The following is a 23628-nucleotide window of genomic DNA, read 5'->3' as shown; positions in this document are numbered from 1 at the left end:
TTTTACTAGTGCAAAAAAGACTTAAATCACAATTATGCCTACTTTAAGGCTATGGTGAAGGAATATCACCTTAGCACAAAAGAGGTTTTGTTTGCATAAAACAGGCAGGCATCACAGTTTTCTGTTTAGCATCCATTCCTCATCTGAAGCTTCACTCTTCACAGCTTTGTCACGTAAACAAGCACTTCCCATGGCTCTGCATGTGGTCCATAGTGAAATGCCCATCTTCACAAGGCGTTACACCCACTTTGTGCAGGGTGAATAACTGTATCTGGGTGTAAGGGAATAGTAAATCAAGTTGTCAGCACTTTGCATATCCTGCAGGTCCTAAACCAGAAAAACAGCATGCAGATCATGGGGCTCAAACAAGGAGGCAATCCATCCTGGCCCGCAGTTTGTAGTAGGGGGAACATGTTACCTTCCTCAGCTCTGTGAACACATCCATGGGCCAGCCCAGCCCAGGGCATCTTTCCTGTGTGAATGGCAATTCCAGTGCAAGTCGCTTACTCACCAGGAAAATGAAGGGCTGCAGGATGGGAACATCTGCACCTCACACCCTCCACTGGAGGAGCCACTGCTGAAGATGACCACTGATTCTACACAACTAACGTTCACTGTTAGTCATCTAGAAATCGGTGTCACAAGATTTAATCTAAAAAAACATTATTCATCATTATTTCATCCACAGCAGCTATTTTTCCCAATTTAAGGCTCAGGTAACCCGCCCCTTGTTTTAGCATTAACCTGTGCAACCAGACTGGGAATGGGATTTTTCAGCCCTACTCACTGGATATCCCCCGTCCTTGCAAACCTGTTATCTGGAAACCATGGAAGCCACTTTGCTCTTAGAGCAGTCCCTGCTGCTCTCATTACCCATTCCTTAACCCCAGACCTCTGAACAAGAGATCAGAAAATAGATGAAGGTTCATCACCACAGGGTTGTAAATATAAAAACATGCATGCCAGCTCAAGCTCACACTCTCCTTTTACACATGCCTAATATCAATACAAACACAAATCTGACTAGGACCTCTGAGACACCACCTTTCCACAAATAACAGCAATCACAACGATACTCATTATTTCTACTCCACTTTTTACAGCAAGACTTGAGGTTAAACTGTGCTTAGCTCTATGCTTCACTTACTGTGCTTAGTTTGTAAGTTCTGTGGGATTTTCCCCACAAAGAGAATGCAGCATAAGGTATTAAAAGAGCAAGTAAAGAGGTGGCCAGTGGGTGCAACACACAATATCATCAGGTGAAAAGAAAACTAACAGGAGAGTGTCTAGGTTGTTTTGCCTAAGAAGCAACAGTACAGAACCGGAAGAAGAAAAATACTTCACAAATACCTCCTATCAGATGCCAATGATGTATTTTTTAATAAAAATCCATCAGCCCATTAACATCAGCACCCTCTATTTGCCACTTTCTCATGGCTATCAAAGCAGGAATAGCGGGGGGAGGAGGGGGAACTTCAACGCAGATCTACATTTCTCTTAGCCTGACAACTTTCTTCATTCTCACAGAGAGGTTTTAAGTAAAAACAACCTTATTGCCTGCATTTTTGTAACACAGTCGTTCCTACAGGTCTTCTGAGCAGAAGAGATTGGAAAAACAATGCAAATGGTCCATAATAATTCAGGCTCAGAGCCAGTAATGTTGAACAGATATAAGCAATAAAAATAACCACTCTGGCTGCTTCTGTTACATGACATAAATATTTCTCTTTTTCTTTTGTGGAAGCTATTATGCAAAAAATGCAGCTCAGCCCTGAGTTGAGACAATGAGCCTCCTGCGTATTTGAAGAACTGCAGCACCCTTGTAACTTGTTACAGATGAGAACGAGCCCAAGGGCTAGGCCTCTGTTAAACGTACAGACATCTCACAGATGATGGCCACAGCTCTCCCGCAAACAGACGGTGTCAAAGGGGGAATACAAATGCTATGAGTCCCAAAGCGTAGCAGCACCAAAACCGATGGCTAAGGTTCTGTTTATTTGCAGTGTTTTAACAAGCCAAAGACAAAAACACCTGAAGAAGATAGTTCCGTGGGTTGTAGCATTAACAAATACCAGCAAAAAGGCTTGACCTTTGACAGCAGCAGTAATCTCAGTGGATGCCCACCGTACCGATTCCCTGGCGCCAGTAAGATTTGAGCTGGGGCCACGGCCTTTACCTCACTGGGCTCAGCCATGGGTTCCCACAGCTATTCGTCTGCCTACTTACACAAAGCCTTCAGGGAGCAGCTCCCCTGTAGCCTCTACCCATGCAGCAGGTTGGATTGAGAAGGACCCGAGCAACACGACCTGCCAGGCTGGGGACACACACAGGGGCGCAGGCACAAACAATGCCCCCACGTGAGCCGCGCTTCCTTAGGAAGCCAGCCCAGAACCCACCCTTAACCTTCTCCCCGCTTCCAGCGTGGCCATCTTCTGCGCTGCTGATGCAACGTGAAACACAGTGCTGGAAAACAAAGGCACTATTGACTAACTTTTTTGCAGGCTTAAGATGAGTGTGCTGGCTTACAACAAAGATTTCAACGATTTCGACACTGAGCGCTAAGGAACAGGAACACAGCTTGGCAGTAAATCCAGAGATTACCTGTTGAAACATTAATGGCAAACATCTTTTGATGTGGGCTGCTTTATGTGGTGCAAAAGCCAACACTGTAATTATGCATTTCCTTTCTATGAATCTAGTGTTTTAAAGTAAAGTATTACTTGGGAGGCGGAGGGGGGTGGGGGGTGGGGTGCGCACGTGTATGTGTGTGTATGTGCATGTTCGTGCTTTGTGTGTGTGTGTTACAGGAAACACTCTACAGCTGAGCCTGTGATTTACCAGCATAGCGGCACGTAGTAAATCTGCAACAGGGGACCTCAGCCGTTTCATTCATCGTACACCAAGCTGAGGGCTAAAACAATTGCCACACTTAAGACAAATGCCAGTGTGAGTCATACCAGCCAGAGTGCAAACATGTTTGCTGTTGGGTGAGTCAGAATATCACATCCTGAATTCACAAACCTTCCTATAAATAATAATTTCCGAAATTGTTGCATTTCTTCAATACAATGCAATTTTAAGTGTGATGCCGAATCTATAAAGGCTTTCTTGATTACGAAGAAAATGTTTTTCTCCTCTTCCCTTTTGATCCTGATTACATGTACCTACCTATAGTAGTAGGCTGTCTATGGTGACTGAAGTGGTAATTGATTTATACTTAGCAAAATGCAAACATTGCTCAAAATGGGTGACAAATGACAGATACCCCCCAAAAAAGAAAAAAAAAGGAGAGAACGAAACACAAGCCATAGGACCTTTCGCTTACTGTGTATGCTTTCTATATTGGCACTTCTTTGATGCTCTAATTCTGACATGCTTTAGCATGTTCAGTATTCCGAGAAAAGGAATGTCATGCTGGCATGGGATACTGACCAGCTGAGCGAAGGGGTGAGAAATTCCGGTGAAGTGGTCAGAGAGGCCATGGCAGCATGCTGCACGTGGGCAAGGAAGGACTGGGCCTGCCACTGTGCTCGACAGCATATGTACACAGAGCAAAAGCATGGTCCTTGCTTCAAGTAGCGCTCAGCCTCAATACAGCATACAGCGATCATTCCTCCCCAAGAATAAGGACATACCTGCTAACAAAATCAACACATTGTAATAACTGGTAATGATTATCCATGACCGTCTTTAATTCAGGGACGCATCTGAATCAGAAGTCATGCAAGTGGCTTTTGAAATAGGGCTGAACTTAAGGATATGACCAAGTTTATTCAGAAGAGTGCTGATAAAGACGTGTGATGTCTCTGCAATGAAGGAAAAAAAAAAAGTGATGTTGTGTAAGGGGGGGGGGGGGCTCTAACTTGATTTTCAGTTAGGAATTTATTCTCATCTTACACGAAAGGGAATTCATACACATACAAATCTCCTTACATCAAATCAAGACAGTCTTGCTTTCTCCTAACTGTTTTGTGGAATAACCACTCAGAAGTTCATTTCTGTTACCTTTCTCAGGCAAAATAAAAGGCCTTTTAGAAAAATTTTATTGCTAAAACAATGAAATTCTCCTGGGAACGACTTCGTTATGGAAATGAAGTGACAGCTTCTTTTATCTAGCCAAGCAGCAAGTCTGCATTTATAAAAGGCATTCTGTGCACGAAGTACAGTGAGTGGGAGGACATGAAAATGCTATTTTTAATTCAGATTTCAGTGTTCCTCCCATACAGATCTCCTGGAATAATAACAGCAACAACAATAATGATAATTAATAATGCCAGAAAAGGAGTATCATCTTAAAGGTGAGTGGCATGCAAGAAAGGAAATTGTACTTAAGGACTTGCAACATGTAGGGACAAATGTACAGTTCTTTCAAATAAACTGGCGTTGCGCCATAAATTTCACAGGATTTGAGATTTGCCCCCTAAGTTTTATACTGTAATTTAAAATAAAAGGCAATAAATTACTATTATGTGCAACATATGCTGCATCTCTACCATTAGTTTTCTTGCAGCAATTGTTATTTTCAGAAACACAACTGAATGAGAAGTTAACTGTGGAGTTGATACTGTCACTGTGTTTGGGTAAGTGACCATGACAGATTTTAGACCTGGGGAAGAAAGCAAACCTTGAGAAAAGCCAGGGCCAAGCAATGTTTTCAAATGCAATGAGAACACAGGTAGGATGCAGACTTTGGCCCAAAGCATAAAAGAAGACACTTGAAAGATACTTTTCTGCTTCGCTGACCTTTGGACCTGTCCCTCAGGACACTGTCACAGAGCAAAGACGTTGAATTAACACATACAGAGAAAGTGTGGGCCAAATTCTTCCTCCCTACCAGGAATACACTGGCTCCAGTGAGCCTGGTGTGTAATTATCCAAGGGCAGAAGATAACCCTGACTATTGGAAGATTGTTCCTCTGCTGTGCTATCATACACCAGTAGTAATTAGGACAAGGCTTTGCATTTCACACCTAATAAAAATTAATGAGAATGAGCAGGCAGTAACAAAATGCACGGGAACCACACGCACGCAGAGGTGCAACATGAAACCTGCTGGTGCGATTGCGCTTGGGAGTAACCCCGCCACTGGAAGGCCTCCGTTTCACGTGAAATTAGAGCAAGCTGGAGAAATCACACACACTGTCTCTCCCTCTCTTACGCTCCGCAGCTCCAACACAGAAACACATCGGAGTCTGGCACCAACTCATGTTTCAAACACAGGAGCACCCCCCAACACATGTGCCTGCACACAAACCCCCTGCACTTACCCTGTCTCATACTGTTGCCATAGGGTACCAACCTTGTCCAAGTGACTTCCCTACATGTTTCCAGTCCAATGCAAAACTGTCATCAGCTGCAGCATGAAACGTGCAGGAACTGGCACCCTTGGCATGCTACCCCCCCAGTGAAAAATCAGCCACCATCATACTCAGGTATGATCTGTTTCCGAGAGCTATTATTTAAGGAGCATTCAGGGCATGCTTGGAGGCACTTCCACTCTCTCACCCTCCTACAAGACAAATTTTCATGCCATTAACCTTTATTTGCCTTTTATACAGTAAAATTTAAGTCTATTAAAATATAGAGTTCCAATTTGATATTTTGATCACCTCCATCTGCTTCATGGGAAATGTACAGTGGTAAGAGAGAAAAAAAATACACAGGACTGGAATAAGTTAGCCCGTTTTCCTTTTTTGTCCATTGCTTGCTGCCAAACACGCTTGCTGCTGGTCACTTGCCTAGCTCATTGCCAGCAAATGCTCAGCTGGGCACGTCACCAATATTTAACCCTCAATAAAATTAAATCGCAATAATACTTTGCACTCATTTAGGGTTTTACATATTACAAACACTAAAAAAAAATAAAATTAGCTGCACACTCTGTAACACCCCTGCAAGGTAAGTTGAGTATTATTATTCATACCTTATGCAAAGGGGAATTTCACTGGAGAAGGGATAATTAACCTGCCCAAAGCTATGCAACACAGGTGCTCCTGTTTCCTGGTTCTCTCCTTACTCTAACAGACCAATTTTAGCCTTTCCTGAAATTCTGAGAGAGTTGGAGCCCTGCCTTCGTTTCTGTCTCTTTCTGCTGCTGAAGGAAAGGAGGGAGCAGGTCTCTCTACCCAGGGGTACGAGTGGTATGTGGGTGGTGTGAGAGTAGTCCCTGGTTGCATCGGCTTGCGGTGGGACCAGAATGGACTGGAATCGCGGCACTCCCATTTCCACCTCCCTGCAGCAAGCGAGGATTAGCTGCAGAGAAGAATTTGGTCTGCAGGAACATTACGAGCCTTTTTCACAAAAGACAACCAAGTTTTAGTCTCTGCAGATGCTTTCTAGTACCACAGGGAGGACAGTAGAGGACTCAGTAGTGTATGTATACTGTACGCTACTCCTCATACTCCCCCTTGCTTCCCCTCAACCACAAAAAAGGGTAAGACTGAACAAATAAAGGTTTTATCCAGGATAAATGGCAGATGGCAGCAGGGCAAGAGCAGTGCCCACTGCCTGCTCTTGTGGGCTGCAGCCACCCCTGCCAACTGTCACGTGGCAGAAAAGGCCACACTGGGCTTGCCTGTAGCCAGCACTTTTGGTGGGATGTTGGATGGACCTGAATTTTTTAACCACCTCTTTGAGATAAAAAAACCCTCCTGTCACAGGCTGGACAACAGAGTAATGTAGTCAGAGATCCTGTTACAACACCAGCTGTTCATCCTGCACCGCCGCCAGTAGCCACAGCATAGGTAGGACCCAACCACACTTACTACATCAGAATTCACAGTTTTTCTACCTGTAAAAGATCTGTACCCTTATGTGCAGTGACATGATTAAAGCAGAAACCTTACCTGCTAGCATTGTGGATGTAATTATCCTAGTTAAAAAAAGGGCTTTTACTGGCAAAGCTCATACCAGTTCACAGAATGAGTAAGCCCTACCTTTGATCAAAGCAATTAGACTGGAAAAGCACTTCAATGCGTTGATCAGCTCCTGAGCTAAGGCAAGCCTTAAGTAGAGGGGTTTATCTCACCTAACCTCTCACTTTTAACCACCTTTGCTTGGGTCAGGGCCAACTTAGTGTAACCAGATCCTCAGCCCTAGCTGCAGGTTTTGATTGCCCTGAAGCGCTAGCTCAAGCCAAAGCCTCTTTAGCTATCCCACCTAAGAGCGCCGTCACCCCTGCAGATCAGCAGATGAGCTCCACAGTTTAAGTGGATTAGCTGTGCTGAACAACTCTGCTACATCCAGTTCTCATGTCGGCAGCACTCAAGCTTCAATCAGCAGTGATCTTACATTCAGCTGCTCCGGCAAGTTTTGCTGCAGAGAACAGAGCTGGGTTGAGGACAAACCTGGGCCACCCCCAGGTCCTAGAAGAAAAACAGGCTTGTAGCTTGGGCTCGGTGGGCATCCTAAGGGGCTCAGTGAACCAGAAGTGTCTGCGAAGATTGCCTCCTCCCAAACCCTCTCCGGCACCAGGGTTTGGGGTTGGCTTTCCACTACAGCATGCGACTAGGAAGAAAAATATCAGTCTGACACACCACACCCTGCCTTGTCACGATTTCTTACGCAAAATCCTCGGCAGTGGCACACAGCAGAGTGGCACTCAAACCAATACAGTAACAGAATGCCCTCCTGATCCCACGTACCCTAGTGTTGTGGTTAAACCATGACACCTAGCCACCTATCCTAGTCTGGGAGGAACAGCCTCTGCCGTGTCTTAGCAACTACAAAACTCGGTTCCAGCTAACTTCTCTCAGAAAGCAATGAATACGACTTTCCCAGGTACACAATATCCTTCTCTCAGCCACTCCTCCCAAAGGCAGCAGGCAGAAGTGCCACATAGCATAACATAATCAGTGTGAAGTTTAACAGTGTGGGAGAATGTGGCAATTCATGGAAAATGTCATCGACCAAAAGGCAATTAGCAGTGAGTCTAAATGCAGAAGCAGAAGGGAGCGGTTTCCTAACAAAACAAGCCTTGTTAAAAAAAAAATTTAAAAACCACCCTAAAACTCACTTTCCTCAAAAAAGCAGCATTCTCAGGAGACTGAAAGCATGTGAAAAAAATACCCCTGTAAAGCTTTCTGTAAAGATGATTCCTTACAGACAGATTTGGCAGCCCTTTCTGCTGTGTCTCCTAATGCTATTGAGTATAACTATGTTAAGTCAATAAGCAAAGCCACTCAAAGGTGGGGTTTTTTTTTGAGGTTTTCTAGGCCAAGAGAGGAAGCAGTGCGATAGGAAAGTTTTCAGAAGTGGGAGTTGTGCCTGCCTTGCTTCTAATTGTAGTGAAACTGTCAACCTCTGCGTTGTGTTTCAAGACTTTACACTTCAAAATCATTCCCTCTGTGCTTTGAATTGCTATACTTTTAAGCTAACTACTTCTAAAAGTGCTGTTTAAAAAATGGCATCTTCAACCACATTTAACATTAAGAATAAATCTAAATTTGCAAAGTCTCATTGGGTCCCTGCAAAAGTGCTGGTTTTTTTTATCGTACTTGACAGCCAAACTCTTGGAAATTATTTGTGCAGAAATTTAGTTTAAATTACTTCATATCAAGACATTTAAGAGAAAATGTGGTTTTTGTTATAAGCTAAAAGTAACGATGTTCTTTTTACCTTAGATAAAAAACCCCACAACATTCAAGCAGCATACAACATTGAAACCAATTAGTAATCTTACAACCTAAAATCCTACCTACGTGCAGGCATGTATTAATTGTATTTCAGAATGAGCTCCAGACACACGTGGCTAAAGAAACTGAACTAGGCTGACTTGCTTTCTCCCTAGTAAACCATCAAAAGAGAAAGCAGGTCCATGTACTACGGTGAGAATTACAGGCACTCATTGCCCTTAGGAAGATGTTCTCTGCCTCTGAGCACTAAACTCAGGCAATCACCCCATCAATGCCAGAATGGTAAATTCACAGATAAGCCAATGTGCTAAATTTCTCTTCAGTGCCCAGACCCAATCAAGTAAGAAGACAGATACCTGCCAAAATGCAGGGAGCTGAGGGAGCCCAGCGCTTTCCAAGTGCCCCTATATACATTTTAATTTCCAGGTAATTAGGAAGCCATGTTCCTTTCATGCTGTCATGAAACAAGGAATATTTAAGTTGCTTTGGCTTTAACTATTTTAAAATACGGAATATCACTTCGGGAGAGTAAAGACAGTTAGGTTCAGGAAGAGTCAGGTATATTTACACTTTGTTGCTCAATGTGGTAAAACCAATTCAGGGTAAATGTTTACTGCTAAATATCTGGGAAGATGAAGAACAGGCATGTAAAGCAGCTCAGAGCATGCAGGCTCAGAGTCAGGTCAGCCAAGAGCTATCTTCTAGCTAGCGTGACAGTGCCCAGCACAAGAAGCCCCAAGACTGACTCCAGTTCCCAAGTAATACATTCACCAAACAGAAAATTATACTGTACCTTGTGGGGCTGAACAACTTTGAAGTATTATCCTGAGGTCTGCCAAAGTTTGAGGTGTTCCAGATGCCAGGTTTCAATTTAAGCTGATCTATTTTTCATATCCTTCTCCCAGACTCTCATCTCTCTGGTTTAAAGGAGGACAGCACAGTATTTAACCCTGGGAAAAAAGCTCCTACCATTGCTCATGAATGGCTCCCCCTCGTAGCATCTGGAGATCGCATTAATCACCTTGCAAGGAAGTCCCACCCCACTCCGCTCACTGCACGATGGACGTTTGGCTGGGCCAAGCTGAGGTGCTACAAACAAGCTCCCATATTGGCATTGGTCATTTCTGCACTTGGGAAGCAGGGATTTGTGGCCTTCCCTCTGTACCTCCTCTCATCACCATTTCTCCATGCATGGATATGATTCCTCCCCATCTCTTCCAAGTCCAATGAAAAAAGTCCTTAACCAGACAGGAGCGATGCTGGCAAAGTGCCTTCTACTCCAAACTCCAGTACCAGCTTGGGCAAGAAGTGAGGAAAAGCAGCCATGTCACATGGGAAACAGCTGAGCTATCGCAAACAACAGCCAGCAATCCTTTTGACTAACCAGAAAGTGCCCAACCCAATTCTAGTCTCGAAGTGGAAAAGCTGTCCTCCACTCCCCCTGCAGACTCCAGCAGAGCAGGATCACCTTCTCAAATATCCCTCATCCGCCACAGCAGTCCAGCAAACATTACAATCTAATCATTTCCACAGTACACAAATCCCTTCCTGGCTTGGTGCAAGGTGAGTACAAAGTTTTTGCTAATCTTGCATTTATTTTAATTCCCCACCCCCCTTCCATGTCATGTGAATCATCCCTGTTCCTCAGCATCAAAGAGTTAATAGAAGAAAGAACCACCCTAGCATGTGCTTCACGCAAGGGTAAGTGGACTGGCCAGCTACCAAAGCAGATTGTTAAAGACTGCACCGAGCTCCTGATTTTTTTTTCCCCTCGACTGCAATAAGCTTAAGACTTGAATGTGGACATAAATGTAAACCTAAACCACATCTGCTCATAAAGCAATGTCTTTGTACTTGCACAACTGCCATTAACTGTATACAAAAATACTTAAATTTTTGAATTCTCCTACATTCAAAAGCTGACCTGCAGTCTGCCCGAGGCAGCCAATATGAACTGCACGCTCAGCAGAATTGCACATTAAAGACAGAGGAGAAACAGATTATGCTATAATACAAAATCAGGCTGCTAGGAAAGTGAATCATTTGTGCAAGCACTGTTAAATCCTTAGAGTATTTTGGGCACACTTCACCACACCAGATTAAAATATGTCTATTGTGGTTCTCATCTGAAAGGCAGCACTAGGTTCATGTTATTTGCCCCTTTCATCACAGGCACGAGCAAAACTGGTGCTTTCAGGACTCTGTGATACCCCACTATTAAACTTTTCTTTTGAATTAATTAAGGCTACTCTGCCATTTGAAGATTTTTACACTCCCGCAACTGCATTAATAGCTTGGAGGAGAGTGTATGTGTGTACGCACATTATTTCTTCCCAAAATCTCTTGGGAGACTTCAGCTGTAGATCTTGGCCATCAGTGTTCAGGCTTCTTCTCAGAAGATAACTGAATTCTGATATAGTATTCTAATTTTAACTTATTTCTTGGCAAGATACTCCCTCCGTATGTGCATACATGTCAGACATGGATTGTGTTTTAGCAGAGTTCCCTTGGTTAATTATTACAAATCATCTGAATGTTTCTCCATCACAAATCAGGTATAAACACCTAGGACCTACCTAAGAGGACTTGTCATTCTGAATGACATAAATGACCTTGGGCCAGCTTATTTCCATGTTGGTTCATGCTCTGCTCTGCTGTGATGTCCCCTCAGGAAGATAACTCAGGGACCCACTTGTCCCAAACCCACTCGTGTCCTGTTTTAGATTCCTTCCTATTTCAAGTCTACCATAACTGACCTATAGGCATGAAATCCACCGTGGGATGGGACTAGCAACCCTTTCTACAGTCTGTTATTATTTACATGACCATTATTAACATTATTAACAACAGCAAAATATTTTAATTTACACTGCTAGCAAATTCAATTTTCACATCTATAATCAACAGAATTATGTATACAAATAGATAGACATTTACTCTTACATTCTGGGCTTGGAGACACAGAAAGAGGAAGTGTATTTCATAGTTGTCCCCATGGCATCTACACCTAATACTGCAACCTCAAGTTAAGCAGAAGTCTGTGGTAACCCAGTCTATTTTCAGTTATCCAGTACTTTCCTAGTTCATTACTAGTTTAATTAAAAAAAAAAAAAAAAAAAAAAAAAGAAAAAAGCGTATGATAAAAATTCATACCTAGATTTCAAAGACCTAACTGTGTTGCAAGGTGCAGAGTAGATCACACTCAGAGCATTTAATGTATAATTATCAATCCAGAACTTTGGGTGCTTCCACTCAGGGGTGCTTAATTTTGTGATTCATGTGGAGGGCCATCTCTAACAGCAAAAAAGAAGATTCTCTGCAATAAAAATGCAAAAATTAAAATTGGATTTTGGGTTGAGAAGTGCAATGATTTTGCACAGGAATTGCACACACCCCATCTACTGGCTTTTTGGAAGACTGAGAATTGTAACAGCAGCAAGGTGAGTTTACCTTGCATTGAAGTTATTTACTGAGCAATGCCTGTGAGCTTAGTGCTTGATAAAGATACAGGAGACAACCACCTGTCCCAGGTAAGCCACAAAGCAATCCAGAACTAACAAAACCATTCAGAGCCTACAATGGTACAAACACAGGTCATAGGCTAAAAAAAAAAGTCACCCAAATCATCACAGCATCTTGCATGTTACAACAGAAACGTAACAGAGGAGTCAGAGGAGAAAATATTACAGCCGACAAAGGCCTTGGTTGTGCTGCATGCCTGCTCTGGGGCCTGCCTTGCTGCCCTTAGAGCAGACGTAGGGGTAACATCCAGCAGAATGGATGAAGGCAGCAGACACGGACCCACAGCAGAGGCTTCCGTCAGCATTGCTGTTGTGCGTTGCTCCCGCTCAGGGAGCAGAGCCACTGTAATTTTTAATTCAAGAAGGTTGCACACCACTTCATTAGAAGAATTCACAACAGACTTCAGTCACTCAGTCAAAAAGGGAACTTGAGTTACGCTATGGCAATCAGGATGTTTGATCATGGCAAATCAAAGAATCTGCTCGGCTCTTCTGAAAGCTACCCAAAGCCATTGCAACCTCCCGCTCCTCTGCTAGTCTCCAATGCTTTAATAGCAGATGGCAAAAGTACTGAGATTAAATCCAGTGCTAACAGTAGCTGGGAACACTGATAGTTTTGCCACTGGAGTGCCAAATTGTGACAATTTTTTCCCAACAAATTAGTAAAGTTAATATACCCACACTGTAATGCCAAGGATATCAGCCAGAGTTTGTCTGTTCATTTCTAACTCCATAGTTGCAGGCAGGGGCTCACAGAAGAGGCCAGCAACAACCGTAATGTTGATCTGTAGGCTTAGGAGACTAAACACATTGAAATCTGTCAATAGACTCTGTATCTTAATGTGAAACTTTCATAGGCTGGTAGGCTGTTACTGACAGTTGTACCGAAATACATGGTGGTCCATGATGTGGATTAGATGGAGTCTCAACCCCTTGTCACTTGTGACCTACCCTGGATTTCAAATTAGTTTCTTTAAGAAGCACTTGGTATTAATATGCCAGTGCTTTGTCACACAGATGCATAATAGATATGATTTCTAGCAAAGCTGAAATCACAGAAATTTTATTTGCATATAGGGTCAGAGCTGTTTTGAAAACACTTTTCAGTTATCTGTGATGTTTGGAGGAACTCACTGTTGCAGAAAGAAAATAGTATTTTTCTTTCATTTGCTACTGTCCTCATCACAGACCAAAGTCTGCTCTTGCATCCAGTGCAACTTCAGCAGAGTGGCCCAGGGTGAGAGTGATATAAGGCATTGAATGTCCAGTTTACAAACAACAGATCAAATTTCTTTTAAAAATACTGTCTTTATTCAAAGCAGTTAATATCAACCGTTTGATAAGGGGCTACTGTTACTGTTGACCCCTTGTTTGCATTTTCTTTGCCAAAGTTGTGAAGGTATAGTACCATTTTAAGCTGTACACCAGCCAAGGAGAGCACAGTGATGTGAAACTGGTATTCGTGTTTTGTCAGTACCAGCAAAGGTGTGTTTGCACAAAGCTGTGATAACTGTCAGCACCTCAAAGCAATTTAGATCTTCACTTGTTTGAGCACCAGGCAATCTTAAGAGTTGCAGATCTCTCACTTCTAAGCACTAATACCTCAGTAACTTCAGCTATATAAGGTCCCCAAATTAAAATAGCATATTCATCATTTTCTAGGAATACACCACAGTTTGGACGACGTTATTCCAGTTCTCAGTTTCTTCTGCACACAAAGGCATCCTAGAGGTCTTAAAACTCAGCCCTTCTTCAGCTCCAACTGGAGCTGGACCAGGAGTCCAGCACTGGCACCAGACCCACTGACGTGCCAGAGCATTTCAGAAACTAATCCAATAGTTGGGGAGGTGTTTTTAGAAACTCTCTGCAGAAGGCACCTCTGCCAACAAGGTTCAACGAGGTTTCTGCTGGTGACTTAAGACGATATATTGAATGTCATCTGGTATGTTTATCTCCTTTAAACACTGGACTTCCTTTCAAATAACATCTAATAGGGCAGATTACTGGTTTAATACTAATGGAAACTGATCAAAAGACCCTAAATTATTTGGCCGGCTTACCTTAAAACCTTTTCCTGCTTTAGTTTCCATGTAAAATATACCAAAAGAGTATTCCTATCAATGGAGAGCCTATCAACTAAGCATTTAAGGAGATGGGGAAAACTACATTTAAAACTGTGTTGTGGATAAAAATGCCAGAAACCCCCCAGACCAACTTAAGCACCAGCTCCACAGATTTTCACAAGAGCTACTTTGGAAAATAAAACTTAGGGAACCATGCCCTATAAGGACATTTGAAAATGCTATTCCTTATCTACAAAAGGCAGTTTCTTCTCAGTTGCCATCATGGGTTCATTTGGCTAGGGACAAAAGTGGTTGGCAAACTAGCGTAAAAAAAGAAACAAGTAAATACTGGCATTTTAAGCACTGTCTCTTAAGTGAAGATGAACAGCGATGGTCAAAGGACAACCAGCCAGCTCTCTCCATGCCTATTTGAAGGGACAATGGCTGGGAACCACCTGGATCAAGGCTGTCAATCCATTTAAATGCAGAAATGCTTTCATGATTTCAAGGCAGAACAAGTATTTCTTTTTGTCTGCACACCTTTTAGAAAACATGAACAGTAACTACAGAGCAGAACATAGATGCCTATTAACAAAGCCAACAACAATTACTGCTATGTCTAAGAATCAACAAAAAAAACACATACCAGTGTATTCCAAAGGCATTCGCTCACAAAGCAAACTCACTCCACGCAAGCCCAAGCACAGAAACCCGATAGTATCTCATGATTTATGTTCTCTCAGCAGGTTGTACTGGGTCCTCCAGATTCCGGGCTTGCCTTTTGAAAGCAATTAAGTTTCTAGCACTTCTGGGAGTGACAAAAAGCTCTCGCTATGAAAACCTGCGTGCTGCGCTCTCACTGAGTCTGCAGCCTGGCAGACTGAAACAACGGCACTGAGAGAGGTGTGAACTTCCCCCACTTAACTCATCTGAGAGTGTTAGTACTTGAAGGGCCATCTCTAAACTTTGAAGCTATTTTCAAATTACGTCTTTGTCCGGCACCCAAACAGCGAGCTGCCACTGTGACTTGGAGAACGTTTGCAAAGCGCCCTCTCAGCCTGGAAAGAAAAATCCCTTTCCTCACCAGCCCGCACGCAGGAAACTCTGCAAGTTCAGCTACCGTGAACTATTCTAATTACTCAGCAAGACAGAGTACCCTTACTTACATTACAGCATGTCCAGAAACCATGACGAAACCTGGGTCCTGCTGTGCAATGCACTGCACAAACGCACATTAGGAGACAGCACCTGCTCCTTGGAGTTTACAACTTGCACAGAGTAAGCTGTACCTAAGGGAAGGCAATGGCAAGAAGCACATGTACAGAAGTGAGCAACAGGCATTTCACACAACTACTGTGTGAATGCTGCTTCTGAATTATAGTACAGGAATGCTGTCTGATCAAAAAATAGATCTTTGATATGCCCCTGGTTGAATAAAACAAACAAAACTAATGAACACCCCGGCCCCAGCAACAAAAGCCCCGATGCTGTTCAAACATCAGACTGCCTGGACAAGGCACAACATCTTTACCTCCTCAAGAAAAAAAAAGCCAAAGCCATTTCCCATCTCTGTGCTTACTCTAGCTATACTACGGACAGAAACGGTCTTACGAAAGCAGAGCAAAAGCAGTGAGATGGGCTAACAAACAAGGCAGGTGGGTGCATGGAAGGGCAGAGGCCAGCAGTATGCCGACAGGCTCTGCAGGAGCTGGCCAGACACGGGATCTTAGCCCTGAGTAAATGCAGAAGGGCAACTCCTTCCAGGGAGGGTGGTGGGCCACCTCTTGTTTCCTCCAAGGCACCTTGGCCTAAGAGCGCACACAAGGGCAGGTACTAAGGGGTCGCTCTGACACAGGGAGTCACACGTTGTTTACTATGTGGCACACAAACTTGGAAAGACCAACATTTTCTCACATCGACTTATTTCTGTGCCCTAGACTCTGCGTGTTTGGTTGTCAGAGTTGCTGAATCCTTGTAACTCCAAATGAAACCAGCTGGAGCGATGCATAATCAGCAGCCTGGGAAGTCACCAACAGGTGTTCTGATAATTTTATTTTTTACTTATCGGTGTACTTGTTTCCTCTGTTATACAGTAAGACACCCAACTCCTTGAACACTGCAAGTAAGAGAAATAGATAATTTCATATAGTGTCATTTTCAAAATCATTTAAGCCTAATTATGAGAATTAACTCAGGTCTGTTTCCTTGCTGACAACATCTGTGGTTTCATAGCCATATTTTTTTGTATCTCTTGCTTACCTGTTGCTATGCAAGGACTTAACAAATACAGGGAAATGACTGATCAGTGAGACTGCAAAAAATGACCAGACATGATTTTCTAACAGATGTAGAAGATGGTAAGTTAGAAAAAACATTTCCCCTCTTATCTCCTTCTATTAAAGTTGCAGTCATTTTTAACAACCAGAGGAAAGCACTTTTGGAGACAGAAATGTGCTTAAAGAAGCATACTGGCAGAAGTGCAAGATGCTTTAATGTCCTTTAAGTCCTCTTTAAAGTGCTTAACATCTTTGGACAGAAAGTACTGACCAACTGCAAACTTGGTCACAAACAGTTCATTACACATACAAACATATACAGACATGTAAAAAATGTTAAGTCAAGAACTAAAAGACAAGGAAATACCAGAAATACGTCCAATTGTGCAACCTTCATCTTCTCTCCTAATTTATGATCACACAGGTTTTTTTCCACAGGAAATGATGCCATTCATGGTATAGTAGAGCTGGTGTTACTGAATAAGCAATGCTCAGTAGTTTGCTTCATTCTCACTACTAAAAATGGTCCTAAACCCCATGCTTTAAAGACAGAACAGGCTATTTCCTTATAGATTATTTTCTGGCTGTCACCATATTACCTAACCGCCTGATATACTAAAATTAGTGCATGTTCGCAACACCCCTGTGAGAAGGTTTTTTCCCCATTGCATAGACAGAACTGAGACTTGGAGAGACTGAGGTTGTGGACAAAGGTCCCTTCCAAACCCAGCTACGATGCTTGATGAGGTTTTCCTCCCACACACGTGCTGAGCACCAGCTGCCCCTCTTCCTGTGATGACTGTCTCCCTTCAGAAGTGCTAGCAGTCTGGTGTAAAAGCATTTTGTAATCCGTTATGGTGAAAATAAACTGGAGCGGCTACAAACTACTCTTTACATTTTTTTATGCTAGCCCAGTTTTGCCTCCAACCAGATGGAGAGCACTCACTCCATCCCAGAGCAGACCAAAGAGGGCCATTTCCAAGGGAAGGTGCAGGAAGCACGTGGAAGCTTGTGCTGACACAGGCAGACCCAAAAGAGGACGTCTGCACATAGCTACAGGTGAACATCATTACCAGGACTGAAACTTTTAAATTCAAACAAAGAGACCTCTTCCATTGGAGGCACTGAGATAACTGCAGGCAGGAACAAAGGATTGGACCTCACGTCAACCAAAACTGCAGGGTTAAGACGTACAACTTGCATTCACAGATTCATGCTCACAGCACAGGGATAGCAAAACTAAGGGGTATGAACAGATAGAAAGAGATGCATTCACACGAGGTACTACTGCCAGCAAGACACTTGTTGCATCCTCTTGTTGGAGATTGCTTCTCCACCACTAGAGCTGCTGAAACAAACTGCACGAATGCTCCTCATCCACTTCAGTGTGAAGTTAGACACTTTGAACAGACTTAGCAGCAGTTTAACCTAAAGTGTGTGGTTTCACATCAGGGTTTTTGCACTGATGCAGAGGGACAGTACTTGCATTATTCAGTCCGCTGTCTCAGTAGGGCTACAAGGCTGTATCAAGCACTTGGGACTGTAACAACCAGAGGTGGAACAGTCTTGTATCTTCACAGCAGACAGGACACAAGAAGCATCCAGCTGCAGGCTCAGGTATCCCAATGTACAGAGATTTTCCTCTGACCTTCTCTTCTGTGGCTTCAGTCCTGCTGCTTCCCTCCTCAGACTTTTTACCCCAGTTTCCTGCTAGGTCCTCATCTTAGTCCTGATCCCATCACACAACCCACCCTTGACAGTCACACCACCTCCAAATTGCTGTCCCCACACTTGGTGCTTGCAGCTATAAGCTGCCCCCACATCTCCTTATTCAGACATTCCCATGCCCCCCAACACTTCTCCTAAACACATCTCCCATAGCTTGTATTCTCTCTCCATCCCTTCCTACAGCTCCACCCTGTCTGGACAACCAACAGCTTTGCTGAAAACACGGAAGGACAATCTCCTACCTCTTGCTTCGTATGCCTAGGACCACAGCACTCCTCAGGGGACAGATGTACCAATATCAAAGCAAGTCCTTCTGCTTTATACTCAGTGCAGCACTACCTAACGAGCTCCTGCTGTGTAGGTACAAAATGAGACATTTCAGAGTTTATAAACTGACTGATTATGGACAAATTTTCCTACAAATGAGAAGAGAGATCCCTAATACCAGGGCAACTCTACCACCAAATTTCAAATATCCACCCCCAAATGTGAAGGTGCTGCACAGCTACTCAGTGAAACAGCTAGCCTATTTTTAAAAAAGGTAAAAAAAATGCAGGGGTTTGTATGTCATTCTCAAGACAACCTGAATCATTCATGCTGAAATGTAAAAAGGAAGAAAAATCAACATGAAACTGCCACTGAGTTTGGAAAAATGTCACTTTAAAGGTTATCCTGGAAAAACAGTAGATGTTGTGCAATGCTGACTGTAGGCAGTTCAACCAGCTTTTCTTACATTACTTGCTATTTCCTACAGTTATTACTGAGAAAGTCCCTTAAACAAATCCATAATGTAGAGTAAAAATGAAGGAAGATTATAGGCTCCAGTGGTGTCTGGGCATATCTCAACAGGAGAAATACAGACTGTAATAAAGACGATTCCTATTAACAAGGCAATAGATGGTGAACGTGGAAGACAAGACATCATTGTGTGCAGAGATTTTTTGATTCAGATATGCAAGAGACAGGAAATCCAAATGTCACATTCACAGCCTATTTACAAAAATTAGGAGGAAGTGTTGATTGGTTTCTATAGACACAAACATTGATATTCACACTAGAATCGAATAATTGTTCTTATGACTGGAAGCAAGGTCAAACTCTGATCATCAAAGTTCAGCAGACACAGAAAAACAGCAAGAAAATCCTGTTGATACATAACCTTCACCATCTAAGAGTCAAATGATTCAGCTACAAGAAAGCAAATAAAATTATTTTAAAACAAACATTTAGTTCTTTCTTCATAAAAATATGTAGCTTTTCAGCAGATGACTCAAATGTGAAAGTTTGTGGTCTTTGCTCCGGCAGCTGGGGAGGCTGGATTCTGATCCACTATGCAAATGACTCAAGTGTTTTTCATTTTCTAGGGTGCCAGTTGCACTCCTGAACCGTCTGCAGAGGGGGACCACCACTGCTGCTGAGCCTCAGAAGGAAAGAGCAACAGGGTATGAACAATTTTTTCCCCAAAGGTGACTACGACCCAGTTTTATGGCATGACAGAGAGAGGAGCTGTAAAGTCACTATCTCCTCACGTAACACTTCTGAAGTAGAGGCAAAAGGTCTAACTTACGAATTTTATTGAAAGAGATATAGGCAGGCAGATTCTCCCATGGAACATTCCAGATCTATGCTTTGCAGAGTATCCTTTCAAGACTGATGCTAGACCTCCCAGGTGATAAGAAAGATGTACAAGCAGAGGAAGGAAGAAAAATGCAAAACAGGTCCCGCTTACATGAGATCTTCCCCTTTGTTGGATGGGACCTTCCTATCAGGACAAACGTCACTTGCAGGCATTGGTGCTTACTACTATACTCCTCCCCACCACAAGAGGCAAAGGATGTGTTGGCAGGAATGATTTCACACACAGAAAGGTCTTGAAGAGCAGCAGGCAAGCAGCCGCCAAATGCAGGGGTAGAGCAGAGCTACAGATGGGCTGATCTCTCAGGCCCTCAACTAGAAACCAGGGAGCTGGGAACAGGTCTTCGAAGGGTCTTAAAGCACTGCTGAGACTTTCTGAAAGCCTCTTAAGATAAAAGTCAGGGATCTAAGCCCCATCATACTGTATGACACAAATTTTGAATTTTTCAGGTGTCTTCAGATATCACAAACCCTACCTATTTCTAGCAGTAAATATAGAAATACCTGAAATTACTGCCCATAATAGACTACATCTACGCTGGGAGAGTATGAAGCATTACTGCTGTATCTGTGTAACCATGATGAGAGCTATAGTTGTCGTGGTTTAACCCCAGCCAGCAACTAAGCACCATGCAGCCGTTCACTCACTCCCCCTCATCCAGTGGGATGGTGGAGAAAATCAGAAAAAAAAAAGTAAAACTTCTGGGTTGAGATAAGAACGATTTAATAGAACAGAAAAGAAGAAACTAATAATGATAACGATAACACTAATAAAATGACAACAGTAGTAATAAAAGGATTGGAATGTACAAATGATGTGCAGGGCAATTGCTCACCACCCGCCAACCGACACCCGGCTAGTCCCCGAGCAGCGATTCCCTGCCCCCCACTTCCCAGTTCCTATACTAGATGGGACATCCCATGGTATGGAATACACCATTGGCCAGTTTGGGTCAGGTGCCCTGGTTGTGTCCTGTGCCAGCTTCTTGTGCCCCTCCAGCTTTCTCGCTGGCTGGGCTTGAAAAGCTGAAAAATCCTTGACTATAGTCTAAACAATACTGAGCAACAACTGAAAACATCAGTGTTATCAACATTCTTCGCATACTGAACTCAAAACATAGCACTGTACCAGCTACTAGGAAGACAGTTAACTCTATACCAGCTGAAACCAGGACATAGTCTATGTTCTTTTTTTTAATCTCATCTAGACACAGCTCTAAGTTGCTGACTACTGTATTAAGTTGGAATTCCTGGCTCTCACCTATCTGAATCAAACAAATGAGCTCTGCAAACAGCATTGTCTTGTCTTCTGCGTTCACACATTATATACTATTACGTGGACCAACCTGAACTTTTTCATCCACTGGACAGGTAAATATACATGGGAAGAACCAAAATGCATGCAGCACAGGTTACCAGGCTTTCCCAGTAACTTTAAAGAGTTAGGCAAGACCAAAGAAGCAGCAAGGAAAATGGAAACCTTCCCCGAACTTGAGATGAAATGAAACTAAACCAAACCAAGAGTGTTCTACCAGTCTCATGGTGAAGTCTCCGGCTGGAGAGCTCCATTTCTCCATCTGGTGAACGTATCTTGACTAGAGAAAGAATAACTCAGTACAAGGGAATGTAGCTGCAATCCGGTGCGAGTGCCAGGCTGAGCAACTGGTTCACCCAAATCCTCTAACTTCCAAGTAGAACTGCTGCAAGAAAGAGCAAACTAAGTCCAAAGATATGCTTATTTTCTGAAAAAGAGTAACTGTTCAGATCACAAGACAAGACATAGATGTGTATGGCCCGACTTTTATTTCATGGGGCATACTGGAGTTAATTCTGATTCACATGAGTTTTGGATACCCTACCTAATAACATCTACCTCCTTCAGTGTCAGGCACTAAGTCAATAGTTGACGCAGGTAAGCAATAACAACTCACCCTCCATGTCATTAAAATCATTCTGATTTTCCTTAGAGTCTTCCAGGAAAATCAGATATATAGATCTCTCATCCTGACCCTTCATCAGTCTCTAGACTATGCAACAGGTCCCTATAATGTTCCACTTTGGCTAGCAGAGCAGTGAACAGATGTGGAAAAAAATTCACTAGTGAAGAAATTCAGGGCAAGAAAATAACCCAGAATTACCTGGACTGTGTCCAGGCCTCTTTACAGATTTATGAAGCAGAATGTTAGGAAGCAGAGGATACGTGTTTCGATTTGAGACACTCAAGATTCCTAAATGGAGCATGAAAGAAACATGGACTACCAAGGGGTGCAAGGAAGATTTCCATCACTGTAATTCACCAGATAGTGCTTTGGTACAAATCCACGTGAGTTTTACTAGGTTGAGGAGCTACAGCAACTTACGTCAGATGAGACTGTGCCTCCCTGTATCTTATGAAACGCAATTATTTAAGGTTTAGATGGTTACGGATTTGCCACAAGAGATACCCTAAAACATTACTAAGTTTGGAACAGGAAATCTCAAGGGACAGCCTACGCACCATGTCTGAGACAGGTGCAGGGCAGGAGAGCAAAGGGCTCTGGAGAAAAGGGATATTTCCTGGAGTAAGAGTGAGCATCTGGGAAAAGCATCCTTGAGTTTGAGAACACACTGAATGTGGTATGGGACAGGTCTGGGCTCTTTCCCTCTCTCAGCTAACTTTGGAGCAGGCTTGAACAAGGAGAACAGGGTCACGACTCACACATGGAACACAGGTGAGAAGAGCCATGCACAACTTCCTAGTCAGGAAAAACAGCCCAAGGTTCAGCCTCTGCTTCCGTGCTGTAAAATAGCTTTGAAAAGCTGTAGACAGAAGAGAGAAATTTGGGACTAAGGGCTTGATTTTTTACCCACGCTTTTGTTACAGGTTTGGCATTTTTTATGACATTCTAGCAAGCAAAAAGAGAGAAAGAGAAAAATAGTTAATGTAAAGGATCATCTGAAGGTCTGAGTCTCCCGACAACTGCTATCTAAACTTGGAAGGCAAGGCAGTAGCTGACAGAGAAAGAAGGAGAAAATAAAAAAGAATTTGCACAAGTGGAAGCTTCATGGACAAGCACTGTTTCTCCATTTTGTTTTGAAACAACAAAGCAATTCGACCAAGTGCAGAAGTGAAATGCAGGGGGTGCACTGCAAGTTAGACAATTAGAGTTTAGGAGTTGATAGACAGACTGAAGTCTGCTCCACAGTCCCAGGGCAAATTTCACTCTCTGAAGCAGTACTTTAGAGGCAGAAACCATTCAGTGACAAGCAACTGTCTCTAAGTGCATAAATGCTCCTAGTCAAGGATGCAAGTTAGCTCAGATAACTGAGCTGTAACCACGCTGGAAGAATGGGAGCAGAGAGAGCAACTGAATGACACTGGCACCAAACAAAAAACACCGGGGAAGGATTCAAGCAGAAGGGTGATCTACAGGATAGAATAATTGCCCAGGATTTGGGAAACTGACACAGTCAAACCTCAACATCACTGAGCTCTTATGAGCCTATCCTTCAGCCCTTCCGTACCTCAACTGCAAAATTATACCTATGCAAGGTGCACCCAGGTAGAGGAACTCCTCCACTCAGTGACAGAGCTCCGGGAGGAGGTGAGTAGGTTGAAGAGTATCAGAGAGTGAGAGAGAGAGGGGGGCTACTGGAATTGCACCCTCCCTTGCCTGAGACAGGCCCCACAGGCAGGCAGGGCACATGATACAGAGGATTCCCTATCTTCATTCCACCTCGCTGAACACAAGTGACTTAAGGGATAGGGGGCAATGGCGACAAGCTCCTGCCT

The 23628-nt window shown here is 43.2% G+C and overlaps 1 protein-coding gene across 15 annotated transcripts in view; it reads right to left on the bottom strand.

Moving 5' to 3' along the window:
• Positions 1 to 23628, bottom strand: part of ATXN1 (ataxin 1) — a 229353-nt gene that overhangs the window by 97744 nt on the left and 107981 nt on the right. Inside the window, exon 5 of one of the 15 annotated variants that reach the window (XM_049824142.1) lies at positions 9427 to 9550. The exons of 13 other annotated variants lie outside the window; for them this stretch is intronic. The gene's annotated coding sequence lies outside the window, so the exon portion shown is untranslated. Of the gene's footprint in view, positions 1 to 9426; positions 9551 to 21388; positions 21495 to 23628 lie in introns of those variants that run through there. One more of the 15 variants, XM_049824148.1, reaches the window with a different exon arrangement.

This window comes from Accipiter gentilis, chromosome 20 (genome assembly GCF_929443795.1).
Source record: "Accipiter gentilis chromosome 20, bAccGen1.1, whole genome shotgun sequence".
Taxonomy (NCBI): domain Eukaryota; kingdom Metazoa; phylum Chordata; class Aves; order Accipitriformes; family Accipitridae; genus Astur; species Astur gentilis.
This window is presented reverse-complemented; position numbering and strand designations above follow the sequence as displayed.